A 6,480-nucleotide genomic window follows, 5' to 3' on the forward strand; every position below is an offset into this window, starting at 1 on the left:
AGTCTAAGATGGCCTTTGGATGACTATGTGGAGATGCCAAGTTGGCCAAACCACTTGTCACGGCTAATTTTATTTGTCAAACTGGCTGGGCATGGTGCTGCTATTTGGTTAAACACCAGTCTGGATGCTGCTATGGAGGTATTTTTTTTTTTTTAGATGAGATACACATTTAAATCAGTAGACTTTGAGTGACGCAGATTACTCTCCGTGCTGTGGGTGGGCTTCATCTAATCATTTGAAGGCCTTAAGAGAAAAACTGTGGATCTTCAAGGAAGAAGGAATTCTGCCAGCAAACTGCCTTCAGACTTAAGATTGTGACATCACCTCTACCCTGGGTCTCTAGCCTGCCAGCCTATCTTGCAGATCTTGGATTCGCCAGCCCCACAATCATGCAAACTAATTGCTTAAAATCTCTCTCTCTATCTATATGTATAAATACACACACACACACACACACGCACGCATGCACACACACACACGTGCACACTCATCCTCTTGGTTCTGTTTCTCCAGAAAACCCTAATACATCACTCTAAAACTCAGAGAAAAAAAGCTCAAGATCGAAATTTCGGGGTCATCAGTGTATAGATCAGAGCTGTCCAATAGAAATAATGCGTGAGTTACTTAGATAACCTAAAAAATTCTAGTAGTCACATTAAAAACAAGGCCTAAAGAAACAGGTGACACTAATTTTCATGTATTCAATTTAATCCAATGAAGCCAGCATTTTATCTTTTCAACATATAATCAATACTAAAGTATTAATGAGATATTTTACATTTTTTCCCACACTAAGTCCAGCATGCATGTACACTGACGGTGCGTCTCAGTTTGGACCTGTTACATTTCACAGGCTCCGTAGCCACGCGTGGCCGGTGGCTGCGTACTAAACAGTACGGTGCACAGCGATACTGAGATCTGTGGGGTCGGGCAGGACCACGTAAGATGCACGAGCAGGTGGAGGAGGGGAGAGAACAGAGCCAAAGACTGAAACTAGGACTCCCAAATGTTTCCAAGTTAGGAAGAGAAAGGGAATCCAGCAAAGGAGCCTGAGACCAAGTGTCTAGTGAGCAAATGAGAAACGAGAGTGTAGAACCTTAGAAGCACAAAGCACTTACCGTGTGTCGGGTTGCAGTCCCTTACGAGAGGCGAGAGTTCACAGTGTGTGTCAGCTGTTCGGGTTTTACCAACACAAGACAGAGGCTGCAAAGAAATACTGGGAGGTACAGCGGGTGAGCACAGCACAGACAGACCTTCATCACCTTCACTGAGATCTCAAGTATGACCGAATCATCATCTGCAATCTCAGTCTGCCCACCCCCAGGGGAATGAGCAAGGCTGTCTGGACAGCCGTCCTCGGCTGCCCTCGAGCTACTTTGTTCATGCATGGTAGCATGCTTACTGCGTGCCAGGCACACACTTGGGGGGAAGAAACGTGAATTAGATATGGCCCACCCTTCGAGGCGCTCCCAGCCCAGCAAGGAAGAAAGCCAGGATGGAGTTGCATCTCTGGAAGCAGCTAGGTAAATTCTCACGTCAACGTCACGAGGAAAATCAAGTATAATCAAATTTATTCTTGGGGAAAAAAAATCCCTCGGGGAGGTGGTACATTGGCATCTGAACTGCAGCCTCTCAACGAATAGAACACAGCCGGTTTCCCTGCAGCGCTCGGACGGATGGCTGTTTCTGCGGCTGAGCACCAGAAGAAGCACTTGGCTTGGCTTGTGTTCTGAGGTCATGTTGTATGAAAAATATGCATCGTAGCTTTAAACACTGGTGTGTGGGATGCTCCCAACAAGAGAGGATCAGAACTGGATACAAATGCTTGTAGATTCACACCCCAGGGCATATGTGCATGCTGGGGGACGGCTGGCAAAATCACCCGCTTTAGATTGTTTTTTATTTAAAGTTTTCTTTGGGCACCTACAGTTGAATTCACTTGAGCTATGTACATACGACGGGACTCAGCTGCAAAAAGACGACGACAATGCCATGTGGCAAGGGCGATGCTCTTTCAGAGGAGGTGAAGCATGTCAGAAGATGCAGCAGGGATCCCTGCTTGCGAGCTCCCAGAGCTCTCCAGAGGCCGGCAGGGGTTCAGGTCTTTGCCGATGTGAACAGTGAAGCGAGAGGAGAGCTGTGCTGGTTTAGTCTCGAGCCCAGCTTGCTTCTTGTCATAAAGGGAAGAAGTGGGAGGGGCCCTGTTCCAGGAGGACCCTTGAATGGCCCTGGAGGGGAAGGAGGAAGCAGAGCCCCAGCCCCAGATGGCTGCTGTAGAGAAGGTTCTGGTCCTGGGGCCCCTGGGTGGCTCAGTTGGTTAAGCGTCTGCCTTCGGCTCAGGTCATGATCCCGGGGTCCTGGGATGGAGTCCCGCATCGGGCTCCCTGCTCGGCGGGGAGCCTGCTTTCCCTCTGCCTCTGCTGCTTCTCCTGGCTCATGCTCTCTCTCTCTCTCTGTCTCAAATAAATAAATAAACTAAAAAAAAAAAGAAGACGACGACGAAGAAGTTTCTGGTCCTGCCTCTGCACACTCTCTATGCCCTTTCCACCGGGTCCCCTCTGAAGACTCAGCACCAGGCTTCCTACTCAAGTCCAGCCAGAGTCACTTGCCCCAGGCCCAGGTGGAGCCTCCCCCAGGCAGGTTTGTGAGTCCTGAGCCTCGTAAAGGGTTAGGTCTGCCTGTGCCATTCACCGGGAGCTGCCGTCACAGGTCTTTTTGGATTATTCCAACCCCTTTCCTTCTTATTTTCTTACCTCCTCATAGGGCCTCTCTGACTAGCCCATCCCCAGCTCTGTCACCTGTTGCAGACATGCGTCGTGGGCCCAGCTCCTCGGAGTTCACTTGGGTCTTCACCTGCAGGCTCCATGCACAGTCAGCAGAGGGTGGTGGATGCCTACCTGTCACTCTGCCTTCACCAGACCTTCCTGCCAGAGAAGGAGGTAAGGCAAGATTGCAGAGAGCAAGCCGGCCCACACTGGCGGTGAGAGCCTGTCCCCATGACACCCTCGGTCCCTCCCACCTTTGTAACGTGAAACGTGCCCCCATCTGGATTTCCACACACTTCTCCTCCACCGGGGCACACATAAGGTTGAAAGCCCTTCTGAGCTGAAGGAAAGAACCAGGGTGAGAAGACAGAAGAGGGGAAGAGAAACCATGTGGATACATTACTGCATGACCGGGCTGTGCTGTGGATTCACAAATCCACTTCTCTTAGAGATGCCTCCCAGCTGATCTGCCACATTGGGAATGGTGGTGTGCCGTTGCCCAGATGGGAACCCTGAGGCCTGCAGCCCTTTCCCACCCCTCGTTACCCTCTGTAGGACCGGCTTCAGGGCTTCCCCAGCGATTCTCAGCTCTTCTTTCCTCCCCATTGAAGCCATGTTTATTCTCTTTGGCCTGCCGATTCCTACAGTCAGCTCCGACTGTGCTCAGCTTCACTCTTGATATATGCATGTCACACGGACTTTCTGTATCTCTGATACAAAGATGTCACCGTTGGCATAAGATTTGCAATGCTACCTCCATCTGCCCACCAAACAACAAGGAAGCCACCATTTTGTTGTGCTCCCGGACATGGAGCCTGTCCTTACGGAGCCTGCCATGGGACTAGGTAAGTGATACAAGGAGAGTGACAGGGCAGGGCATAATTAACGGCCAATGGCTGTAGAGATTCGGAAAGCAGTGAGTTCAGAGGCACATCTGGACTCAGTTGTGACCTCGGGCACAGGTTTCTGAACCTCCAGCTCCTCACTTATAAGCCAGAAGTCATAATCACATCTACCTCCAAGTTGTGTTCCCCGCATTCATTTCTATAAAGCATTCCTGCCACACGGTGGTCATTCAACGAAGAGTGGCTCTGGTCCTGAGGAGATCAGAAATGATGGTGTGGACAGTGTGGCAGGGGCCGGACCCTTGGAGCTGCGCCCAGAAAGGAAATGGACTGGGATTGTGTCTCTGCTTGATGGCACTGGGACCAGTTCCACTTCTCTGGCTCAGTGGTCCGCAACCAGGGGCCAATTTGACCGTCGCGGGCCGCTTGGTGATGTCTGGAGACATTCGTCACACGAGGAGGGGAGGAGGATGTGCTGTTGGCATGCAAGGTAGAGACCAGGGGTGCCGCTCAATATCCTGCCGTGCACAGGACGGCCCCACAACTAAGGAGACCCAGCCCCTCATGGCAGTAGTGCTCATACTGAGAACCCCTGCCTGGCTAGAGCTGTGGCTCTCGGCCCGTTCAGCTGGTGAACTTATTAACGAGGAGGTTTTCCTGGGCGCTACCCCCCAGAGGGTCTCCATCAGGAAGTTTGGGGTAAGACCCCTCCCCCACAATATACACACCCCAGAGATTCAGAAACAGGGGCTCCCTGACCCTGGCGCTCCTAGAAACTGCTCTACAAAGTGGACACCGGACTTAGCAAGTATGTAACAACTGACAGAGGCTTTGCATTAGGAGGCTTTCCAAGCTGGCTACCCAAAGTTCTGGAACAGTATGTTAAGATCAGTATCGTCCTTTTTACGAAGGAGGAAGGGGAAATACAGGGAGAATGACTTGTCCACAGTCCTGATAGCCACCGAGTGGCAGGATTAGGACTTGAATCCCACTGCCTTGCATATAATAGCAAATGTCTGTTAACTGGATGAATAATTGAATACACAGATAAATGAATTGAAGCACCCTGCCTTCAAAATTCATTTTCTTTCCATTCTTGCATGATAACTCTTTAATTACCTCAGAAGGTGCTGAGGAATTGAGATAATGAAACTGAAGTGATAGGAGTTATAATAAAATGTAATATGAGCCAAGAATTGCTTTTTGGAACAACTGACTTTGAAATTGTCAAGACGTTCACACCCACTAATGGAAAATTACCTTAGTACGTGATCCTGAACTTTCAAAGAAAGGGAAATTCAACGTGATAATAACTCATGTTAATAAGTAGCACAAGGTTGTCTGTTTCTAACCATCTTTCATTTAAAAAAGAAACTATTTAGGCTTATAAAGAGTTAAAAATCAAGGCTAACATTTTAAAATAGGCATTTTAAAATTCTGCCCTCTGGTGGACAGAGGTAAAAATGCATATGATGTTAAGAAAAACATGACGCCTTACTTAGGGCAAGCAGCACCTTAGCACCAAGTTCACCTGAAACAGGACAGAGGCTGCTTTGAGCTGAACTGTGTCCTTCTCAAATTCGTATGTTGAAGCCCTACCCCCAGAACCTCAGAATGTGACTATATTTGGAGATAGGGCGTTTAAAGAGGAGCATTGTTAAAATGAGGGTGGCCCCTAATCCCCTCTGACTGGTGTCCTTATAAGAAAAGGAAATTTTGACCCGGGAGACACCAGGATCATGATGCATGGAAGAAAGGCCACGTGAGGACACAGCAAGAAGGTGGCCATCTGCAAGCCAAGGAGAGAGGCCTCAGAGGAAACCAAACCTGCCGACACCCTGGTCTGGAACTCCAGCCTCCAGAACTGTTGGAAATACATTTCTGTTGTTTAAACCCGTCCCCCCGCCCCGCCCCCAGTCTATGGTATTTGTTGCACAGGCTTCAGGGGACTAATCCAGCCACCATTCAGGAACAAGCTTCCCTGGTGATGAAGAAGTTAAATATGTGGTGTGTCACTGAGCATCTATTCTTTATTTTTTTTTTTAAGATTTTATTTATTTATTTGTCAGAGAGAAACAGAGCACAAGCGGGGGGTCAGGGGGACAACAGCAGAGGGAGAGGGAGAAGCAGGCCTGAGCAGGGAGCCCGATGTGGGGCTCGATCCCAGGACCCTGGGATCATGACCTGAGCCGAAGGCAGACGCTTAACCGACTGAGCCACCCAGGTGCTCAGAGCATCTATTTTTAAATTTGTGTCCTACTTACTAAGGGTCTCTTGGGGGTTGACTGCAGTCTACTTCAGGTCAAAGTCCAGCTAGGTAACCTGCCAAGAGCTCAGGCCTCCTCGTGGAGCTCACATGGCTGGCAACATGCGCTCTTACTCCAGGGAAGCATTTGCTTCCCTGTCGGCCTCCTTTGGGGCTCCTAGTAGGACTATGTCTCTTTATCCATGGAAATTTTACATTAAGAAAATTTAAAACCATCATTTATTTCTTATTTCAAAACTGATATGTGGATTTCATAGACAATACAGATAAGCAAAAATAGGGAATTAAATCCAACAATGATTCTCCTCTACTCAGAACTGATCCAACTAACATTTATTTCTCGCTCACATTAGATTCCTTTTTTTTTTTTTCTCTATGACTAGAGATGCATAGTTTTGGCTCATTTGCAAAGAAGGGATCATCCTTTACATATTGATTTTTACCTTTTTTCACCAATAATATATCATAAACAACTTTCCGCATCATCAAATATTATTCTACAGTATCGTTTGGATTGCTTTTACTACTCTATTGTAAGAATACATCTTAATTTAATCAAGTCTCCATAGACGGATATTTGCTTCCTTCTAATTTTCTTTGCTCT

Source organism: Neomonachus schauinslandi, chromosome 3 (assembly GCF_002201575.2).
Source record: "Neomonachus schauinslandi chromosome 3, ASM220157v2, whole genome shotgun sequence".
NCBI lineage: Eukaryota > Metazoa > Chordata > Mammalia > Carnivora > Phocidae > Neomonachus > Neomonachus schauinslandi.